Source organism: Bubalus bubalis, chromosome 1 (genome assembly GCF_019923935.1).
Source record: "Bubalus bubalis isolate 160015118507 breed Murrah chromosome 1, NDDB_SH_1, whole genome shotgun sequence".
Taxonomy (NCBI): domain Eukaryota; kingdom Metazoa; phylum Chordata; class Mammalia; order Artiodactyla; family Bovidae; genus Bubalus; species Bubalus bubalis.
This window is the reverse complement of record NC_059157.1, coordinates 34,096,520-34,120,879: the sequence shown is the minus strand read 5'-3', so window position 1 is coordinate 34,120,879 and position 24,360 is coordinate 34,096,520. Positions and strand designations below refer to the sequence as shown.

Below are 24,360 nucleotides of genomic sequence, written 5' to 3'. Positions count from 1 at the left end.
TACCATTTTCTGATGGCTGGGTATCCAGTGTTCAGTCATGTCCGACTCTTTGCAACCCCATGAATCGCAGCATGCCAGGCCTCCCTGTCCATCACCAACTCCCGGAGTTCACCCAGACTCATGTCCATCGAGTCGGTGATGCCATCCAGCCATCTCATCCTCTGTCGTCCCCTTCTCCTCCTGCCCCCAATCCCTCCCAGCATCAGAGTCTTTTCCAATGAGTCAACTCTTCACATGAGGTGGCCAAAGTGCTGGAGTTTCTGCTTTAGCATCATTCCTTCCAAAGAAATCCCAGGGCTGATCTCCTTCAGAATGGACTGGTTGGATCTCCTTGCAGTCCAAGGGACTCTCAAGAGTCTTCTCCAACACTACAGTTCAAAAGCATCAATTCTTCGGTGCTCAGCTTTCTTCACAGCCCAACCCTCACATCCATACATGACCACTGGAAAAAACCATAGCCTTGACTAGACGGACCTTTGTTGGCAAAGTAACGTCTCTGCTTTTCAATATGCTGTCTAGGTTGGTCATAACTTTCCTTCCAAGGAGTAAGCGTCTTTTAATTTCATGGCTACACTCACTATCTGCAGTAATTTTGGAGCCCAGAAAAATAAAGTCTGGCAGTTTGTGTTTTTTTTGTAATGTACTCTCCCTCCTTTCTCATCCATGCTCTTCTAAGCTTAAGCACATTGTGTATTGATGCCTCTCTTCGCTGTCACTGCTGAGGAAGATCTCTCAGAGGGACTTGCCCTGCTTTCTTCTCCAGACCTGAGACTCTGGCACCTTCCTGTTGGTAACCTGGGCTCTCAAGACAGCTGTGTTAGCATTGCTTAGGGCTGCCTGCATTTCCGAGAATGGTCAGCAATATAAAGAAAGTGAATGTGAAAATGTTAGGGAGGTTCCACTTTGGCTAAGTGTTCTTTAAATAAGTGGTGCCCTATCATTATCAAATTAAATACCAAGTGAGGGTTTTAAATGGCATATTTTGAGCATTTCTCTGTTGTTTCATCTTGTCCTTCAGCAAAGTTTTGTTCATCCTGAAACAGATGCAAAGGTATCAGGAGGCAGGGATACTTCCAGCATAATTTTGTAAGGAGGCTTTCTGGAAGTTCTCTGAAAGCACTATAAGAAGAGCAGTTCATGAGCACGTATGATGCTTCTTTCTCTTTTCACTTGTATGTTTTTAAAAGCTATTTTCTGTTTTTCCTGACGGACCTTAGTGCTGGCTTCAGGATAGGAGGTACGTGCAGTGGATTGTGCTGTTTTTGAAATTATTCATGTAGAACAAGGTCATATTATATAAGCTTGTTCCTTGGAATGTATAAAACTGGATTACTAACTATCCATCTTTATGCTTTGGAGAATTAATTTCATTTTACTAATAGTGCTCGTATTTCTATTTGAATTTAATTTATCCTTTTTAAGTTTCTGTTCACGAATTTTCTTTGATCATCAATAGTTTTTATACCTCAGACATGTCTATAAATGTTCCTTTAGTAGGGTTAAATTATTTTGTTAAACCCTCTCAATTTTTTTCCCTGTCGATTTTATTAATACCAAATACATTCATTTGATATACATGAATATATTATTCATGTATACATTCTAGGTTAATACCACTTTTCCCCAGTGTTTTAAATATATATATATTTAAATGTAAACACTCTGAATTCAATTAAACTTTAGATATTTTCAGATGTTCCCAATGTTTTCTTGCCTCTGTGATTATTGCTGAGAAGCCTAGCCAGTACAATGTCTTTCTCTTTCAAAGTCCTACTACTTAACATAATTAACTATCACAGAGATGGCTTAGAGAGCATTCTTTACATTGAATGTTTTCATTTACAGTGTGAATTTAGGTCTCAAATCTATGTTGGGGTCAGCTTAGGTTTATCACTTCTCATAGAAGCTTTCTTTATTTTTTTTATTTATTTTTTTTTAAATCTTTATTGAATTTGTTACAATATTGCTTCTGTTTTATATATTTGCTTTTTTGTTCATAAGGCATGTGGGATCTTAGTTCCCTGATGAGGGTTCGAACCTGCACCCCCTGCATTGGAAGGCAAAGTCTTAACCACTGGACCGCCAGGGAAGTCCCTCTTTATTTTTAAAAAATAAATTATGGACAAGGTCAAAAGCAGGTTTCTCGACACTGGTACTAATGACAGATGGATGATTTGTTGTGGTCAGAACTGTTCTGAGCTTAAAAATATTGAGCAGGATCCCTGACTCCTACCCACTAGATAGCACAGTAGCATCTCCCGTTAGTTTTCACAACCAAAAGTGTCTGGAGACACTGCCATCTGGCTGTTTGGGGGTGAGGGAAATACGGTCTCAGTGGAAAACCATTGATTAAGGCCAAAGCCAACATGTTTCCAGGGGCAGCTCTTTGTAGGTGATGCGTATGTGTGTACTTTTTCTAATTAATATTTTTCTTTTTGCTCTTTTTTTTTTGGTCATACTGCAAAAAGGAAACCTACCTATTTTGTGTCTATCATGAAAATCTGTTTAAATGTAACAACATTAAGAAATTCCAATAATTTGCTCTATAGAATCCCAAATAATTAAAAGAGAAAAATCACTGTTTAAGAGATGAAATACTTCAGTAAATTATGTCATGGTTTGAAGAAGTATTTATAGAGTATCTATTATGCAGCTGGTATTAATATTCTTAGACAAGTTTATAAATTATTAAATACATTGGTATTAATACTACTAATAGTCAATCATATTCTCACTGTTGTAACAGTAAAATGCTTATTAGAACTCTGTAAACAGATATATGTACAGGATGATTGTAAATAAATGAAGAATAAACTCAGCTACACATCCGAAGACCCTAACCATCTATTACATACCTGCCTAGTAACGCCAGATACACAGAAGTAAAACAAAGTTCCTAAAAAGATGACAGTAATTATACAAAACCAACATATGCTTACTATCAAAAATACTTACCCCTTTATAGTTTAGGTCAAACACAGAGGAATACATGAATATATACAAAAGTCAAGCCATGGAATTAATGAACATGATTTTGAAAACCTTTGTTTCAGAATTCCTTTGGACCATAAGATTTCTACAGAGAATAGTTGAGACACAGTCAAGATTTTTTACTAAAAACATCTTACGCAATAAAGAGAACTAAATTTGGAGTTCTTCGTGTTTGTCTCTAGTGTAGCAAACATATTGTGAATTCTGCCTCCCAGATACCATTTCCTGTCACTCTGGGTCACACAGCCTCCATTTCCTTTGCATAGCTGTCCCCTGCTGGCTGCGTCCCTCACTGACAACACACAAGTGCCTAAGAGAAGCTGACCACTTCCGGCTACAGGGGTGGGGCCTGGAGATGAAACCTGGTCAATTTGCTCAAGAGTGGGCATATCACCTGAAATGGTCCAGTCACAGTGAAGCTTAGGAATTGTCTACTGTTTGTGGAAGAGATCCTTACACTGATATTTTGTGATTATGAGAAGAGGGTGTCCCAACAAGGCAGGCAGCACTAAGTGTATTAATTAGGACAGTGTCTGATGATTCAAGTAGCCCATTAGCAGAAGGAAGTGTTTCCCAGCCCTTATTTTGGGCTGTGTGGGTGAGCATTGCCTTGCTACAAGCAAACACCACACTAGGCTGGAATGCCACTGTTACTAATATTGTTGTGATTGAGAATCTGTGTAGGAGAGAAATAAAGGATTGTTGCTGTTTATTTGCTAAGTCATATCTAACTCTTTGAGACTCTGTGGACTGTAGAACACCAGGCTCCTCTAGGGACTTAATTTCTTCAAATGTTGCTTTAGGGATACAGTGACTTATGACCCTGTGTGCCTGACAGCATGCAGAGCTAAATATGGTTGTGGCGTCCTGATAACTTAGGTCGAATCTTTTAATCTATGGTAAACCTTTTCTGACTTATATTGGTGATAGTTACTATGCTGTCCAAGTGCTCAGAAACAAAACCCAGTCAGCTCTTGGCTTCTTATCTACACACTGTAATGACTGATGAAGACCTTTTAGTGCAGTTGAATTCAAATGCAGAAAAGTTTTCCACATTTAGTCATGAGGAGCAAAGATCTATAATGTTAAGTGGTCCGTTACTCAATGTAAAATGAAAGTCGCTCAGTCGTATCCGACTCTTTGCAACCAGTCCATGGAATTCTCCAGGCCAGAATTCTGGAGTGGGTAGCCTTTCCTTCTCCAGGGGATCTCCCCAATCCAGGGATCAAACCGGGGTCTCCTACATTGCAGGCAGATTCTTTCCCAGCTGAACTATGAGGGAAACCATACTCAATACAGGAAACTCTTAAATCCTAATCATGCAACAGTCCTAAAATATACGAACTTAAAAGAGTTCATGCCATAGAGAAGACTGGGCTTGTAGTCTTAGCTCGAATCTTGCTCCCTCCGTTTACTTCAGTGACTTATATGATCTCATGCCATCTACTAAATCTCATGGAGCCTTAGTCTATGTGGAATGAGTTAATCTCACTTCACTTATAATTCTTAAACATCATGTAATATATACATGCCCAGTAGAGTTTTTTGCACACAGTGGGTGCTTAATACATTTTAGCTGCTCCCAGAAGAAACCTCAGATGTCCCCTGTTTTTTGTTGGGGACAAAGCATGGAGACCCTTCAAGGATTAAAATGCTAAAACAATTGTGCCAAATTCGGCATGCAGTTCATTTAAGAGAGAGAATCAACAGCCCAGTGCTATTGAGTGACCCCTAATGCTGTCCTTTGGCAATAAAAGAAGATGATCTCTCATATACTTGTAGTATATGTAGCAGTCTCATGTACTTTGCTCTTTGAACTTCCTAAATTAAAGTTAAAAATACAGTTACCTATTCAACTTTTTCTTCTTTTCAACAGAAGAAAATTGCATAACAGGGCTTTGTCAAAGAGTCAGCAAAATTACTTTTGAAATTTGTACCTTGTCATGTATGATCCCTTTTCAAGGTACTAAAAAAAAAAAAAAAAAAAGCCTGAAAACCCTTCTTTTCTCCTATGGCTAAGGCCTGTTGATTACTCTTCTATATTCACCCACTTTCAACTGTACTTCATTGATAAGTTACTTTTTTTTTATTGAAAAGGTATTCTTAACATTTAAGTCTACAATATAAGAAAAAACATAGAAGGCAATTTTGAGAATTAGAAATAAATATTTCCTTTATCCTTTTTAAAAGGATAAAGGTTCTACATAGTGAATGATGGGATTTCACTTAAGCTAACATTGGGAATAAAATAATTAGGAAAATAACTACAGAGATAAGTGAAATGACAGTCCTTTTTCTTCCTTCCATTCTTCTCTCATATTTCAAGCATCCATCTTTTCACACTGAGTATTTCAAAAGCCTGTCAGGTTATGACCAGAATTATAAATTTTTTGGTATATATTCTCTACCTAAGATAATTTTGTGCTTAGCCCTCAAAATACCATTTCAATTACAATGCAAATGGACACATTCGTGCGATTTTATTTAAATGCATTACCTTTCTTTGACTGTTGCATTGCCAGGGTGCTGTTCTTTTTGGTTCATTTTCTGTTGTTTTCAGGAATTAATATTTGCAATTACAGCGCATGAGAAATTGTGATTTGACCTATAGAAACTGGCTTCTTTGAATAGTCTTTTTCCATTGTTAAACCCTAAATGATGTCATCAGTTTTGTTTCTATCATTTACATTTTTTTTGTTACCTGTAAGCCATTCCAAGTATGATATATTTTTTGGATTAAAGAGACTCATGGTTCTTTCATAGTTAGACATGTCAAAAACTTCACACTTATGATTTTTACATTTTCTGTCACTGAAAGGTGAATATATTTCCTGCAAAATTTATATTTTATCGTCTACCTAATTTTTTCAAGCTGTCTAGTTCAATTCTTCCTTTTCCCCTCTCAAAAACCCATGTACCATCTAAACAATTACAATTTAGGGTTGAATGGTGAGGAAATTTCCATAGCTCCATTTCCCCAAGAGATTTTGACATTTAGAAGAATGTATACATTCTCTTACTTGTGTGATTCTGTTTTTCTTTTCTTCTTTATGTGACTTCTGCCTTTTAACCCAAAACTGGGGAAACAAGAGGAGTAGGGATGTATAATGGCTAAAATCTGCCTAAAGTGGCTATTCTAGATGTTACAGTTAATCAGCAGTCAAGCTGGGAGCTGAACTAAAATCAGACTTTGAGCAAGTGTCTCCTCTCACTCTACTAGACAGATTATTGTTTCTACATCTGAATTTTTTTGAAGCAATAAAATAATTATTTGTTACCAGAGATAATAAACTTAATCTGTTAATTACACATAAGAGGCAGTACTATGGATGGCATTGTTTTTTTGGTGGCCAGGACTCTTGCCACCAAAATATTTAAATTTAATTACATTTAGACAGTGTCTGTGTATTTTCCGTTAGATCTCACCCTAGATGCTAAATGCTTAAAGAGCAATCACTGACTTCTAGAAAGGAGCTTATTATTGAAAGTTGTCTGTTCTAACATAAACCCTACTTTTTGATTTTGCTTTAATGATCGAGTCATTTAATATCTTCTTGTAGCTCTTTATTGACTATGTGAAAATAACAGCATTTATCACCTCTCTAATGTAGGCAATTTAATAAATTATTAATCCTTATTGAGTATTTTAAACTACTGCCTTAAACTGTGTACACTAACAGATAATGGTATGTGAGGAAAATGCCTCAAGGGTGACCTCACCTGTGTTACGATGTTGACCTCTGCACAGACCCAGATAATGGCTGATGGCTTTCTCCACGAAATAATTGTTGATATGTTTCTTCAACCCACTGCTTCTAACAGTCTCCTTCCTTTTCAAGGAAACCCAATGGTATGCCTTAGAGGCACTTCGTCATTATCTCTTCTACTCTTTGTGAATAGTCAGTAGGAATATTTCAGGGTTTCTGGAGCTATATTCATTTCCTACTTGCCTCTTAAATTGTCTCAGGCAGTTAAGCAGAAGTTAATAAGTCAGCTAAGTGTTCAGTTTGCATGCGTTCAATCAAAAAATGGAATTTTGCACCACTCAAGATTATCCAGGTTGAGTAGGTGGCAATTCAGAGACATGATAGCCAGAGTCATATTAGTGAAAAAATGTAACTATACAATATGTATATAATGGGACTTTTTATGTGTGTGAGGCATAATTTATGTTAGTGAAAATGTCACAGTGTTTTCTGTATAGTTAACCCTTATATCAGAGAAGGCTATGGCACCCCACTCCAGTACTCTTGCCTGGAAAATCCCATGGATGGAGGAGCCTGGTGGGCTGCAGTCCATGGCGTTGCCAAGAGTCGGACACAACTGAGCGACTTCACTTTCACTTTTCACTTTCATGCATTGGAGAAGGAAATAGCAACCCACTCCAGTGTTCTTGCCTGGAGAATCCCAGGGACGGGGGAGCCTGGTGGGCTGCCATCTATGGGGTCGCACAGAGTTGGACACGACTGAAGTGACTTAGCAGCAGCAGCAACCCTTATATAAAATAATGAAAGGACTGAATCAGAAAAATATATCTATGTATAGTATATAAAAATACTTTCAAATATGCAAAGAATACCATATAAGTATTAAGAGTGAGGTGCTCTTATATGATTCCAGAACTTAACAGCGGTTCTCTTAAAAACCAAACACTCTACTATAGCTGTGATGAGGTTTTTAAGTGTATACACCTGAAACAATCAATCAATCAATCAAACAATCACTTCAAATTCATTAAGTATTTATTGAACTCCACCATAGGCTGATCACTGTGCTCAGAATTGGGTGTACAAAGATCAATGGAAAGCAATTCTTGCTCTCAAGAAGTAGCCCACATATCAATAATAAAGAACAAAGTACTAAGTGCTGTAAGAGAGCTATTGAAGCACATGAGAATCAGGAAAAGAATCATAAAAATGATGCAGGAGAGATGAATCTTGAAGAATGGGTAGGTTCTTTGTACAACAGAACACATGGTATGTTCTGGAAATATCAAGATATTCTACTTGACTTGAGGGAAAAGATAGGAAAGAAATAGAGCTGATAAAAACAATGAAGCAGGGAAAAGAAAAAAAAGATATTTGATTTCAAGAAACTTGAATGTCATGATAAATGTGGACTTTGGTCTCCTGGAAAAGAAGAAACCTACAAGACCTGCAAGCTTTAATGTATGGGTCAGTGATCCTCAGGAGGGCATGTGGAGGACAATATGGCCTCACAGGAATCATTTGATAATATTTACAGACATTTCTGGGCTTCCCTGGTGACTCCGTGGCAAATAATCTGCCTGCCAATGCAAGAAATGCAAGTTTGATCCCTGGGTCATGAGATCCCCTGGAGATGGGAATGGCTACCCACTCCAGTATTCTTGCCTGGAAAACCCATGGACAGAGGAGCCTGTTGGGCTACATACAGTCCATGGGATCATAAAGACTTGGACACAACTTAGCAACTAACCAATAACAACTGACATTTCTCATCATGGTTGGTGATATTCTAATAGCATCTAGTGAATAGAGAGACGTGGGGTGCTGTTAAGCTCCCTGCAATATGAAGGACAACCTTACAACAAAGAATACCAAGACCACCATAGCAGTAGTGCTGAGAAACCCCTGTGTAGCTTGTGGGATGGTTAGAAAGAGTTGTCCATGGTGGACTGCTTTCTTAGGAGACTAATGCTACAGTTCAGATAGAAAACAAAACCAGAACTAAGAGACTAAAGGAACTTCAGAAGGAGACTCAGTGGACAGACTGAAGAAGAATAATCTGTGCAAATTGGTAGCTTATTGAGTGTAGATTGAGATAGAAACCCTGAAAATGACTCTGAAGTTTCAGACATGGGTAACTCTGGGAATGACTGTGGATCTAATAAAGTTGGGGAAGTTACATGAGTTTAACTTCTAATATATTGAGATTTGGGTTTCTGCAGCTCATCAGAGGGAGCTGTGTCATAGGTAGTTACAAACTTAAGCGTCAGGGAATTTTTATTTATTCAAACATTAGATCTTTATTTAATGCTTTAATCTAGGCATATGGAATCATGCAACCATCAGACATAACAGATGCCTGCATTGAACTCCACACTCTTCAGTCATAAAGATAGATGAATGGTGTATGTAGATGGTGTTGGCTCTTTTTTTCATGAGAAATTAGTTGTTTTTTGAAAATATTAACATGAGGTGATAGTGGTGTAGGAAATAGATAATCTCAGTTAGTTCTGATGGGAATATTAGCCAGTAAAAGGTATTGAAATGGTAATTTGTCAATGTGTTTAAGATCATCCTAAGTCTCTGCCAAGTTACTCAAGTTCTAGGAAACAATCAGAGATGAATTAAAACTTCTCAGGGAAAGCAGTTGTCACAGCATGGTTGATAAAAGTGCATAGTTAAAAGTGATGCATGTGCCCCCAAAGTGGAATAGTGTAAGATAAATCATCACAATTTCATAGGAGTTAACTCTAAGCAGACATGAGATTCAGTGTAGGGGAAAGGCCAGTGGCATGTGAAAATATCCATGACTTAAGGCTAAGTGGAAAAAGAAATGCAGTTATTTATGAACATCTTAGGTGAATAGGTACACATTTAAATAAAAATATTTAATATGATTCTTAATATGATATAATTAAAAGTGATGTGCATATTCTTATTTTCTGTGTTGCATGAAGGGTGATCAGGGTGAATGACGCTATAACTGGGGAACATAAAAACCTTAATGAAAAACTGTGGTGTATGAACTCCATCCTGGAGATGCCAGAATTCAGTGAGAGATTATAAAGGGAGGTATAATCACCATATTACACAGTTGTTAATTTTAGAGTGAAGTCTAACACATAGGGTTCTATGAATACACATATCCTAATAATGGGTATAAAGTGGAAGTGACAAATAGATTTAAGGGCCTAGATCTGATAGACAAAGTGCCTGATGAACTATGGATGGAGGATCATGGCATTGCATGGGGGACAGGGAGCAATACCATCCCCAAGAAAAAGAAATGGAAAAAAAACACAAAATGGCTTTCTGAGGAGGCCTTACAAATAGCTGAGAAAAGAAGAGAAGCGAAAAGCAAAGGAGAAAAAGAAAGATATACCCATTTGAATGCAGAGTTCCAAAGAAAAGCAAGGAGAGATAAGAAAGCCTTCCTCATTGATCAGTGCAAAGAAATAGAGGAAAACAACAGAATGGGAAAACTAGAGATCTCTTCATGAAAATTAGAGATACCAAGGGAACATTTCATTCAAAGATGGGCTCGATAAAGGACAGAAATTGTATGGACCTAACAAAAGCAGAAGATATTAAGAAGAGGTGGCAAGAATACACAGAAGAACTATACAAAAAGATATTCATGACTCAGGTAATCATGATGGTGTGATCACTCACCTAGAGCCAGATATCCTGGAATGTGAAGTCAAGTGGGCCTTAGAAAGCATCACTATGAACAAAGCTAACGGAGGTGATGGAATCCCAGTTGAGCTATTTCAAATTCTAAAAGATGATGCTGTTAAGTTGTTGCACTCAATCTCAATATGCCAGAAAATTTGGAAAACTCATCAGTGGCCACGGGACTGGAAAAGGTCAGTTTTCATTCCAATCCCAAAGAATGCTCAAACTACTGCACAACTGCACTCATCTCACATGCTAGTAAAGTAATGCTCAACATTCTACAAACTAGGCTTCAGCAGTATATGAACCGTGAGCTTCCAGATGTTCAAGCTGGTTTAAAAAAGGCAGAGTGCCAGATATCAAATTGCCAACATCTGCTGGATCATCAAAAAGCAAGAGAGTTCCAGAAAAATATCTATTTCTGCTTCATTGACTATGCTAAAACCTTTGACTGGGTGGATCACAATAAACTGTGGAAAATTCTAAAAGAGATGGGAATACCAGACCACTTGACCTGCTTCTTGAGAAATCTGTATACAAGTCAGGAAGCAACAGTTAGAAGTGGACATGGGACAACAGACTGGTTCCAAACAGGAAAAGAAGTATGTCAAGGCTGTATACTGTCACCCTGCTTATTTAACTTATATGCAGAGTACATCATGAGAAACGCTGGGCTGGAAGAAGCACAAGCTGGAATCAAGATTGCCGGGAGAAATATCAATAACCTCAGATATGCAGATGACACCACCCTATGGCAGAACATGAAGAAGAACTAAAGAGCCTTTTGATGAAAGTTAAAGAGGAGAGTGAAAAAGTTGGCTTAAAGCTCAACATTCAGAAAACTAAGATCATGGCATCTGGTCCCATTACTTCATGGGAAATAGATGGGAAACAGTGTCAGACTTTATTTTTTGGGGCTCCAAAATCACTGCGGATGGTGATTTCAGCCAAGAAATTAAAAAAAAAACAAAAACACTTACTTCTTGGAAGGAAAGTTATGACAAAGCTAGGCAGCACATTAAAAAGCAGAGACATTACTTTGCCAACAAAGGTCCATCTAGTCAAGGCTATGATTTTTCCAGTAGTCATATATGGATGTGAGAGTTGTTATAAAGAAAGCTGAGTGCAGAAGAAATGATGCTTTTGAACTGTGGTGTTGGAGAAGACTCTTGAGAGTCCCTTGGACTGCAAGGAGATCCAACCAGTCCATCCTAAAGGAGATCAGTCCTGGGTGTTCATTGGAAGGACGGATGTTGAAGCTGAAACTCAAGTACTTTGGCCACCTGATGCGAAGAGCTAACTCATTTGAAAAGACCCTGATGCTGGGAAAGATTGAGGGTGGGAGGAGAAGGGGACATCAGAGGATGAGATGGTTGCATGGCATCATGGACTCAATGGACATGAGTTTGGGTAAACTCCGGGAGTTGGTGATAGACAGGGAGGCCTGGTGAGCTGCAGTCCATGGGGTCGCTGATCGACTTCACTTTCACTTTTCACTTTCATGTATTGGAGAAGGAAATGGCAACCCACTCCAGTATTCCTGCCTGGAGAATCCCAGGGATGGTGGAGCCTGGTGGGCTGCCGGCTATGGGATCACACAGAGTCTGACACGACTGAAGCGGCTTAGCAGCAGGAGCTTTCTTTATAGATCCATACATACTGATTTTTTTCCTTTTTCTACTGAGATCTAACAAGTTTAAATGAGACAAGTGAAAGTGAAAAGTGAAAGTGTTATTCACTCAGTCATGTCCCACTCTTTGAGACCCCGTGGGGTATAGTACACTGGGCTTCTCTGTCCATAGAATTCTTCAGGCAAGAATACTGGAGTGGGTAGCTGTTTCTCTTTTCCAGGGGATCTTCCTGACCCTGGGACTGAACCTTGGTCTCCTGCATTGCTGGCAGATTATTTACCATTTGAATCACCAGGGAAGCCCTGAGAACAAAGTACACATGTTTTAAAAAGACACAGAAGGAATTAGAAAATAGCAAATCTGTAAAGGGCAATCGGTAGGCATGTAAGAGCTGACAGTACTTGGCAAGGCACAGGGAAATGCCAAGATTGGAACTAGAGTTCCTTTTTGTCCAAAACAGGTTCTCCATGCCTCAAACTTAACTTTAAGTTCTGGAGGAATTATTATTTATTTAGAATTCACAGAGCACTAAACTTAAATGAATAATCAACACTTCTTGCAGTCATGCTATTTTCTCTCATATTTACCTTTCCCACACTTTGAGATGACCAGTTGCATCCTTTCTCCTAAAATCCTTGACAAAGCCTCCCATCCCTTTCACTCCAGGGTACCCTTTCCTCACACATGATGGAGAAATGGAAGTTACTGGCCAACACTTTCCCAGTTGTTGATTGTTAAATGCAAGCGTACATCTATTCCAATCTTTTTACCATCTTCCTATTAAGAATTCTTGAATATTGTGAATCTCATTCCCCCAACCTTATTCAAGGAATTCTTCCCCTTTGTTCTCTATCTCCTAAATTGTCTTCAAAAGTATATTCTAGATTTTCTGTATCCCTTTTTCCTCTTTTATTAACCTCTCCATCCTCCCCAAACTGAATTCTTTCCCTAACAATTCACTGAAGCTTTTCTCATCAGGAACAACAATGAATTTTGCTTTACCATGAGCTTCCTGATTATATTTACGTAGACTTTCCAGCAGGTTTCAACAGTCAGTCACTTGCTCTCCCTTGAAATACTTTCATGGAGCCAGGGCATCCTTTAGATTTTGCTGGCTGCTTACATTAGCATTATTATCTGTCTTTCCTCTACCCATTCTTTGCAGGCTGAAATTCTGGATTCAGCATGTTGTACCACCTTTCTACCTTTATCTCAAACTGTACTATGTTAGGAGTCATCTACTTTCCCAAGTTTTTAAATACTACCTAATTGTTAATAATTCCTATTATTTTAAAGCCATCCTAGACTGCTGTTCTGGTTTTTGGATGTGTATATACAACTGAGTTTCCTTGTTTGTTTTATGGACATCTCATATAGTGTCCAAGCCAAAACTGTGAACTATTTTCTCCCTCATCATGCTAAATGGAATCATGCATTCAGACACTAGTGCAAAGCCACTGTTTCCTGTTTTTACCAACATCTTAATCTAATGCAGTTAGACTAATGCAGTGTATCTACTTGTCCTCCTTGTTTGTCTTGTCTTTCTTCATCTCTAGAATATTATTTTCTTATGGCAGAAACATTATTTTGTGCAAAATTGTACATGGGTCACCACAAGACTCCTGGACACCAGTGAATTGTAAGGTTGTATATTTTTCTTCCAGTAGACAATTAAGGAGACACTGTGACTTAAATAATTGAGTAGGACATATTGGAACATGAGGAATTACATACTGAATTTGATAAAGTTATCTTTAGTAGACCATATGGTTCAGCTATTTTAAACATCTGCCAAATCAGGACATGAAACCTAGATATCGAAAACTTAGAAATATATCAGATTTGAAGTGATTCAGAATACTAGAATAACTTGGGATGGTTCCTTATATGTTAACTATATATTCCTAAACTTAAATATTAAACTTAAATATTAAATCATATTGCAGATAATTACATTTTGATAAAAATACAATAAATGGCCATGAACATGGTACTAATTTTAAAGAATTGTATTCAAAGCAGAAGGAGAGTTTGCTTCCTATTCCTTTTGATTTAAATTCAGGTAGCATTGAGAGCTCACTTCTCACTTGCAGGATATCTTCTGGGTAGCAGCCGGGACTGTGGTTCGCAGGGTCAACTGATGTTCATATTTCTGTCCCTTCACTTTGGAATCTATACTCTGCCTTTATTGCCTTTGAGTGACGCTCACTTCAATTCCTGCATGCCCCATGATGCCGCCATCGCCTAGCAGTAAATAGCATATGCTGCCTTGTTTAAAATTGTATTTAAACTTGGTTTCTCTCTATACTTTGGAGGAACTTAGTTTTGCTCCTAACATTACAGTCTTTGAGTTATGAGAGTTTTAGAGGTATAATTTAGATGGTGATCATAGTGGTGGTAAAGAATTTGTAGAAAAAATTATCAGTGTTGATGATAACGATAAAGCAAGAATGTCTTGAGTCTCTACACAGAGTAGACCTTGGATATGATGCTATGGGGCTGACTTAAATTACCATCTACTTAGTTAAACAAAGGAAGAGCTAGATGTTTCTTTAATTAATTAAGGATGTATTTTAAAGGGGAGTCAGAGCACATCTGGCTCTCAAATTGTGACTTTTCCTCAATCAATAACCTCATCTCTAAAGTACTTATGTGTTAAAATGCATCACATTCTAGTGGGCTATACAAAAATAACTCTCTTATTTCAAGAGAACATTTACTTTCCAATCACAAATTTGAGTTAAATGTTGGACACTATGACTAAAGTTGTCAATAGTGTACTAAATTTGTGTTCAATGATTATAATATGTAGTATCTTTAATTTTTAATTTATGCATGTTAATCAGTTTACAAAATAGAAGATACATATTTTAATATACCATAGTTACACAAATGGCTTATTCCTTTTTTTGCTACATAAAATTCCATTATTGTGAACTACTATTTAAAAAGATCATATTTCTCATTTAACTTTTGAAAGTGAAAGTAAAGTCGCTCAGTCATGTCTGACTCTTTGCGACCCTTTGGACTATATAGCCCACCAGGCTCCTCCATCCATGGAATTTTCCAGGCAAGAATACTGGAGTGGGTTGCCATTTCTTTCTCCAGGAGATCTTCCCAACCCAGGGATTGAACCCAGGTCTCCCACATTGTAGGCAGACGCTTTACTGTCTGAGCCACCAGGGAAGTCTCCCATTTAACTTTTACCTAGCTCAAAATTGTAAGGTAAACAAAAATAATTAAACATAGATTTCAAGCTGGTTAGTATTTAAGAATTGATTCCTCCTTGATATATCACACATTTTCATCACAGAAATAAATCTATCCATTTATATTTCTTTTTTTAATCAATTTATTTTAATTAGAGGCTAATTAATTTACAGTATTGTGGTGGGTTTTGCCATACATTGACATGAATCCGCCATGGGTGCACATGTTCCCCATCCTGAACCCTCCTCTCACCTCCCTCCCCATCCCTTCTCTCTGGGTTGTCCCCATGCACAGGCTTTGAGTGCCCTGTTTCATGCATTGAACTTGGACTGGTCATCTATTTCACATATGGTAATATACATGTTTCAATGCTGTTTTCTCAAATCATCCCACCCTCACATTCTCCCACAGAGTCCAAAAGTTAGTTCTTTATATTTGGGCCTCTTTTGCTGTTTCACATATACAGTCATTGTTACAGTCATTGTTACCATCTTTCTAAATTCCATATATATGCATTAATATACTGTATTGGTGTTTCTCTTTCTGACTTACTTCACTCCGTATAATAGGCTCCAGTTTATCCACCTCATTAGAACTGATTCAAGTGTGCTCTTTTTAATAGCTGAGTAATATTCCATTGTGTATATGTACCACAGCTTTCTTATCCATTTGTCTGCCAATGGACATCTAGGTTGCTTCCATGTCCTGGCTATTATAAATAGTGCTGTGATGAACACTGGGGTACACGTGTCCCTTTCAATTCTGGTTTCCTCAGTGTGTATGCCCTACAGTGAGATTGCTGGGTCATACGGCAGTTCTATTTCCAGTTTTTTAAGGAATCTCCACACTGTTCTCCATAGTGGCTGTACTAGTTTGCATTCCCACCAACAGTGGAAGAGGGTTCCTTTTTCTCCACACCCTCTCCAGCATTTATTGCTTATAGACTTTTGGATCGCAGCCATTCTGACCAGTGTGAGATGGTACCTCATTGTAGTTTTGATTTGCATTTCTCTGATAATGAGTGCTGTTGAATATCTTTCCATGTGTTTGTTAGCCATCTGTATGTCTTCTTTGGAGAAATGTCTGTTTAGTTCTTTGGCTCAATTTTTGATTAGATCATTTATTTTTCTGCTATTGAGCTGCATGAGCTGCTTATATATTTTTGTGATTAATTCTTTGTCAGTTACTTCATTTGCTATTATTTCCTCCCACTCTGAAGGCTGTCTTTTCACCTTACTTATAGTTTCGTTCATTGTGCAACAGCTTTTAAGCTTAATTAGGTCCCATTTGTTCATTTTTGCTTCTATTTCCATTACTCTGGGAGGTGGGTCATATATGATCTTGCTGTATTTTATGTCAGAGGGTGTTTTGCCTATGTTTTCCTCTAAGAGTTTTATAGTTTCTGGTCTTACATTTAGCTCTTTAATCCAGTTTGAGTTTATTTTTGTGTATGATGTTAGAAAGTGTTCTAGTTACATTCTTTTACAGGTGGTTGACCAGTTTTCCCAGCACCACTTGTTAAAGAGATTATCTTTTCTCCATTGTATATTTTTGCCTCATTTGTCAAAGATAAGGTGTCCATAGGTGCATGGATTTATCTCTGGACTTTCTATTTTGTTCCATTGATATATATTTCTGTCTTTTGCCAGTACCATACTGTCTTGATGACTAACTTTATAGTATAGTCTGAAGTCAGGCAGGTTAATTCCTCCAGTTCCATTCTTCTTTCTCAAGATTGCTTTGACTATTCAAAGTTTTTTGTATCTCCATACAAATTATGAAATTATTTGTTCTAGTTCTGTGAAAAATATTTCTGTTTTAATAATATACTGAGTAGTAGAATAATTGAATATAAAAATATGTTGAATAGTGAGCCCTCCACCCAGCTAAATAACTTCTATCTACCTGTATGTTCTTTCTGTTTGATTTATCAAATTGTTACAATAAGTAACTACATCAGGAGAAGTCATATAAACTTTTATGAAATTTTACTTCAGAGACTTCCATATAATCTGAAAATTTAAATTCAAAACACAAATGATAATTGCACAGAGAAATTAGTAATGGAAAACATTGGACTTTATTTATTTATTTTTTTTGTAAATCTCAACTGTTATTGTGTCCTGAGGGTACTAGCCATGACCAGTAGCATTTTCTATTTGCTTCTAATAGAGATATGGGTAAAGACAATTACTGTTTTAGTTTTACTTGCACGATGATAAATGTGATTTAATTTGTGGGCTTAGCACATATCAATTTTATAAATTAGCTATTCATTGTTTAGGGTGGGCACATTACATGAAGATTGTGGCTTTATAAAACTCTGAATTACACTCTGGCAGTTATTCGAGACTGTTTCATGAGTCTTAATCTTCGTCATTTGTGGATATGTAACTCTCAATATTAAATGTACATAGTCAATTTGACATTTATTTTAGTAACTTAGAATTTTATATTATTTTGAATCAAATAACAGGACACTCAATAAATGGCAACAATTATAACCCTTTGTACCCAAATAGAGAAAAATATGAAAAGTAATGCAATTAACATTTTCACTAAATTCTACTTTGGAATTAGAATAAGGATAAAATAATATATCACAGATGTAATGATAGTCTCATGTTTGAAGAGTTTTCTTTAAATTTTATATATGTGTAACTAAGTTTGAAAAGGATGAAATGAATTGTTCAAAGTCACATTAGTTATTAGCAAAAGGCCAAGGGTGGGAATCATGGTATTCTGTAGTTCAATAGGGTCATGAAGCATTCATTCACATTGGACAAGAATTTCAAATATCTTCCATCTCAGTCTAAAGGATTAAGAAACTTTTGTCATTTCAGTTTGCTACTTGGACTTCCTAGAATGACGATTAGTGAGATACAATGAAAATAATAAAGACTTTTGAAATCCAGATAGATCATGGTTTGCATATCAACCCTGACACTGTGTCTCTGAACAAGTTCCTAAATATCTCTCATCTCAGAGTTCTTGTTTTCTCATCAGTAAAACATATTTTGTACCTCAGAAATAGTCAAAGATATATAACTGAGGCCACTGTCTACAAATTTTTCAATAAATATTAATGCTTTGTTCTCCCAGTATGGTGTTTCCCAGCAGATTATGTTGCTGATCCAACCTGGGGTTTAAATAACAATTTGATCCAACTATAAAACAATGTATAAAGAAGCTGGATTCAAGTGAAGGCATGACTTGCTTCCAAAATATGTGCAATCAAAACAAGGAGGGAGCTTCCTAATATCACAAGCACTCATAATAAATAGTGATTTCTATAAATGAACAACAGTGGAATTAGAAAGAGAGGGAGCAGAGTGGTAAAAGTGGAAGTGGAGCAAATGACTAATTCATAATCTCCTTCATTTACCTAGTTCTAAAATGTACAGTTCTTGTGTAAAAAAACATTTTGATGCAACTCAGTATTTTTTGGAAGAAAGTTACTCTGTCTTCATAACAAAAGGATATTTATCATACAATTAAAATGATAAATAATATCTTGATGTTTTGTGTATTTTATGATGTTGTTATATTGTTCAGTCACTAAGTCATGTCTGTCTCTTTGTAATTCTATGAATTGACTGGAGCAGGCCAGGCTCCATTGTCCTCCATTATATCCTGGAGTTTGTTCAAATTCATCTCCATTGAGTCAGTGATGCTGTCTAACCATCTCATCCTCTGCCGCCCTCTTCTCCTTCTACCTTCCGTCTTTTTCTTAGCATCAGGGTGTTTTCCAATGAATTGGCTCTTTGCATCAGGCAGCCAAAGTATTGGAGCTTCAGCAGTAGTCCTTCCAATGAATATTTAAGATATTTTCCCCTATTTTGAGGTGGAACCACATCTTATGCTGAGAAGTATGAGAACATAATGTTTTTTTTTTTTTTGAGAACATAATGTTAATAATGTTGGTAGAATAGAATATTCTACATTATTTTTTTGCATTTAAGGCCAATCCATTGAGTATTTTGAAATATCCAATATTTTGAGGTATTTTTAAACTTTTATATGCAAGAATACTCTTCATTTAACTTTTAAAACACTGCTATATATGAATATTAAAATAATAGCAAGTAGTGAAAGTATGATGATTATAGTCCTTCATTCTGTTACTATTAAAAATAAAATGCCAGTGGTGAGTTTCACTCCTGGTCCCGGTAAGAAGTCTGACACTGACACCACCTCAAGAATGATCATCATCCTCATATGCTTCTCCATTGAATGGCACTGTTTTTCCTGATCTGAATCAAAGTCCACTAGTTTTACTTGGTCTGTTTCATCAATCTCTTTTACTTCCTTCTCAGGAGTTTATCTAGCACAGAGAGTTGATCAGGGGAGAGAAAGCCATTCTTGGGAAAGTTTAACCTCAATTCAGTGATTAGGCAGCCCTTTTCATATAGTCTATGATAAATCAGCATGCCTTCATTTAGCACACCCTTGATGTGTTTATGCTTGACAATCTGACCTGGATGAGAAGTGATGACTATGGTTTGGTCGTCAAAGGTAAATTGCCTTTTAGAAGCCACACAAAACATCAGGCAGCTGCAAGTTCATGCACATGAGATGGTATTCTCCTCCTTAAGTAAAAACATGGTCCTTTTGATCTAAAGCAATGATAATATCCTTTGTCTCCAATCCTGGTTCTTGATCTTCTTCACCATGGAATGTTATCTTCTGGCCATCTTTCATGCTTTTGTTAATATGAGGTTCTAGAATTTTCTTCTAAATACTAAAATTCTCATTTAACACTAGTGTTACAGAGCAGTCCAGTCTGGAAATATTGATGTCAAAATGAGGGATAAATATAAGGCAGTGACAGTAAACAGTGCCCTTTCACATCTGTGCTCAACAATCAGGAAATTGTCGTTGAATAGTTAAAAAAAAACTATAATCCATAATCTTAATCTTACTACTCTTTGTTTCAAAAACAAATCATGCCAAAATCTGCTCAAATCTGTAGATAGATAACCAGGGAAGACTGTTCTGTATCAGCCTCTTAATCATTTCTTTCAGTTAAACAACATAAAAAAGAAGGTCACTTTCAGCATCTGAAGATTCCCAAGAAGGTGGAAGCAAGAAGATGGAAGCATCGCCTTTTGAGAAAAATCTATTCCAGAAAAGTTTTTTCATTTTCAAGATTGTCATTAGACAAACTCTTGAAAATCAGTCTGCCCACATAGTGTTGTCATCTGAAAGAGATGAATAAATTTAATCAATTCAAGTAATCAGTAGGATGTTTTGTCTACATGGTGAATCCAAATATCTGTGCATTTGAATGTTACTAAAATATCTGGAGAAAAAGTCGAACTTTTACAATTTTGACAAGAACGTCTTTCCATTTGACAAAGTTAAGTTGTCCCACTTAAATTTAATTAAAAATCTGTCCTTACTTCATACTTCTTAGTAGTTTAAAGTTTGTGGATTTTCTCATATTTATAATTAATTTACATATACTTTTACATAGAGCTATTTTAACTAGTTTAATATATTCAATCAATAGAGTCACATCAGATGTTTTAATACATATACTAAGAAATTTGATTGATCCAGAAATATTCAAATCAAATGATATTGATGTCACACAATATAAGTCTACAGTAACTCCCTTCCTAGAACTCCAAGTGGGGAGAAGATTTTGTCCCTGTATAGTTTAGTATGCCAAGAAATATTTTATAGTTTTTTAAAGATCCTGGAAATGCTGATAAAGTACCACAATACTTGATCAGGAATAGCCATGAGCTCTATTATGTTTTATGTGCCAGTTAGCTCTTAATGCATTTACATGTCTCAATACATTATTAAATAAATATATTGAAAAAAAAAAGACCATAGAGATATTCTTGAACAGTATTCCAGGTCCAGAATTATTTGGGTTGAGAGTTGGATTCTGAATAAATCCCATAAGAGATGGAATGCTCTAGCTCAAGTTTTTGTTTTTTTTTTTCCCTCATTTTAGAGGGAGATGTGTATTGAATGGCTTCTTTCCCTCAGAGACCTGGTGAATGTATTGGTTAAATGAGACAACCGTTAATCAAGAACCCCGTCTGCCTTGGTATTCAGTTCAGTTCAGTTCAGTTCAGTCGCTCAGTCATGTCCGACTCTTTGCGACCCCATGAATAGCAGCACGCCAGGCCTCCCTGTCCATCACCAACTCCCGGAGTTCACTCAGACTCATGTCCATCGAGTCAGTGATGCCATCCAGCCATCTCATCCTCTGTCGTCCCCTTCTCCTCCTGCCCCCAATCCCTCCCAGCATCAGAGTCTTTTCCAATGAGTCAACTCAGGTGGCCAAAGGACTGGAGTTTCTGCTTTAGCATCATTCCTTCCAAAGAAATCCCAGGGCTGATCTTCAGAATGGACTGGTTGGATCTCCTTGCAGTTCAAGGGACTCTCAAGAGTCTTCTCCAACATCACAGTTCAAAAGCATCAATTCTTCGGCACCCAGCTTTCTTCACAGTCCAACTCTCCCATACGTGACCACTGGAAAAACCTTAGCCTTGACTAGACGGACCTTTGTTGGCAAAGTAATATCTCTGCTTTTCAATATGCTATCTAGGCTGGTCATAACTTTTCTTCCAAGGAGTAAGCGTCTTTTAATTTCATGGCTGCAGTCACCATCTGCAGTGATTTTTAGCCCTCAAAAATAAAGTCTGACAGTGTTTTCACTGTTTCCCCATCTATTTCCCATGAAGTGATGGGACCAGATGCCATGATCTTCGAATAGAGAATTTCCATTTACCCTTCGAGAAGCACTTCATCATATACTATTTGGTAAATAGTAAAGCTTGGTAAACCTGGTCTGCAGTATTCTGGCCACCTGATGCAAAGAGGGGACTCACTGGAAAAGACCTTGATGCTGGTGATGATTGACGGCAGGAGGAGAAAGGGCGACAGAGGATGAGGTGGTTGGATGACATCATCGACATGACATGAGTGAGTTATCTCCAGGAAATAGTGAAGGACAAGGAAGCCTGGTGTGCTGCCGTCCTTGGGGTTGCAAAGAGTGGGACATGACTGAAGTGACTAAACAACATTAGCCTCTCATTGTCTCAAGGTAGGTTATCATTTTCTAAATCTATATGAAGATTCAAGTCATAAGGTAACCAACTGTCATGGTTTGCCTGGAATAGAGTGACTTCCTGAGAGGCAAGGATTTCAGTGGGAAGTCTAGGAAATTGCCAGACCAGCAAAGACACATTGGTCAACCTAACTGTAGAATAGATTCATTTCCTGAAGTTTTTTTTTTTTTTTAATAATTTGCCAACTGCTTAATAGCTTTGATAATTTTGTTGTTTTTTCTTATAATATCAAGTTTGATCATGTTATCTCTGAATTTTTAAAATTCATTTTACTTAGTAAAATCTTAGAGGGAGACCAATACAGGACAAAGAAGCTACCATTAAAGGATTTCCCTTTAAAAAAGCCCTTTGTGGTTCAGAAGTAAGCCTGGTTTTCAAGCCATTGTTAGGTCCATCGGTTATAGTCTGTACTTAAGGATAAAAGATTTCTTAATGTTTTCTGTGGAAAAATAGGATTCTCTTTCTTTCTACATAAGTAGCCTTCCAAACCTTCATCCTTGGCTCTTTGAACAAAATAGGAGAGGAAGTTAGAAGCTTTTGCAGGAGCTGCAAGTTGGGTGAACATATCTAAGCTAAGGATACCTTGATTTTAGGACCTCTAGTTTGGAATGAATATATCATCTTTTCTCTCTCATCCTTTGGTACTTACTGAGTTGGAAATTTTCACCATGCATGATCTCTTGCAGCAGAAAGCAATGTTAGTACAAACAAGAGGTGTGGATGGAAATCAGTGACATGTGCCTCTAATTTTGTGGTCCAGATGACCTGCACTCAATCTTAGTGATTCTGGTATTAAATCTGTCTACAATTTCCATTTACAAGGAATAGTTTTTACAGAGATTTTTTTTTTTCCACTTTCAAAACATCCATAGTAATATATGGACATGTATGTCTCTGGATACTTACTTCAGACTTATAGGCAATTAAAAAAACAAAGAAAACTGAAAAAAAAAGTCATTTTGGTGATAATGTTAACTTGCTTGTTCACTTTTTAATTTATTGGAAGCGGACTGAAGTTAAACTCTTAGCCTTTTATCTCTTTGCTGTTTGTCTCCTCTTGTTCTTTGTCCAGTTTTGTTTTGGTGTTAACATTTTTATCTCTCAGAATTTCTATATAGAAGATATTATTAACCCAGTTAGCACACTTGTTGCAAATGATTTTCCAAAAATGTCACTTGACTTTCATTTCATGATTATTGCTTACAAAATATTTAATTATATTTTCAAAGTTATTGATTTTTTTCCCCTTAGTTATTTGTTTTACTGTCACTTTTCTGCTTAAGGAGGGATGTAGGCATATTTCTTAATCATATCTTCAGTTCACTGGCAAAGAAATAAAATGAAGTAATTTTTTCCCCAATGTTTTCTTCTTTCTCTTGCATTTTCACTTATATGGCTCTAATCAAAGGATAAAACTTTTGAAGGACTGTCAAAATAGGCAAGAAATCAAAATTATTTACTAAATACAAAGTTGACTGCACCCTTCCTGACATCAATATCAAGCTCTTAGGTTTCTCTGGGAAATATACCCTAAGGAGTATATTGTTAAATTTTTTTCTTTTAAGAGAGAAGCTGAAGCTTTACATTATAAAACACTATTAACCTGACAGATTTAAGTAGATCATTTTAGTCCTTTTCCCCCCTCTCCTTGGAAAGTGGCAATCACATCGTCCTTACCCTTCTTTTTTGTCAAGCATATTTAATAACATGCTCAGAAGCAGATGGACACAACCACTTGATGTGAAATCAAAAAATGTAAATCTTCTCAACTGAGAAATTCAGGTTAGTCATCGCAGAGTATGAATACTTGATCCAGTCTCTTCCCATCTTTTATGTTAAAGCTGGGCCACTTAACCTTCTCCCAACAGATTTAGCTTCATTTCACAATTTAATTTCAGGCTTGGGGAGAAGGAAAAAACACAAATTATAGAATTGACAAGAATGAGAATAAAATAAAAAAAAGATTGTAAACCATTTATAATGGTTTTCCTGCATACAAAGTTACTTACTGGATGCTTTACATATTCTCATGACAATCCTCAATGATAAATTAAT

The 24,360-nt window shown here is 36.8% G+C and overlaps 1 pseudogene; it reads right to left on the bottom strand.

Annotated features, from left to right (window-relative positions):
- Positions 1-20,962, bottom strand: part of LOC123332884 — a 75,106-nt pseudogene extending 54,144 nt beyond the window's left edge.
- Between the last annotated feature and the right edge of the window lie 3,398 nt (positions 20,963-24,360).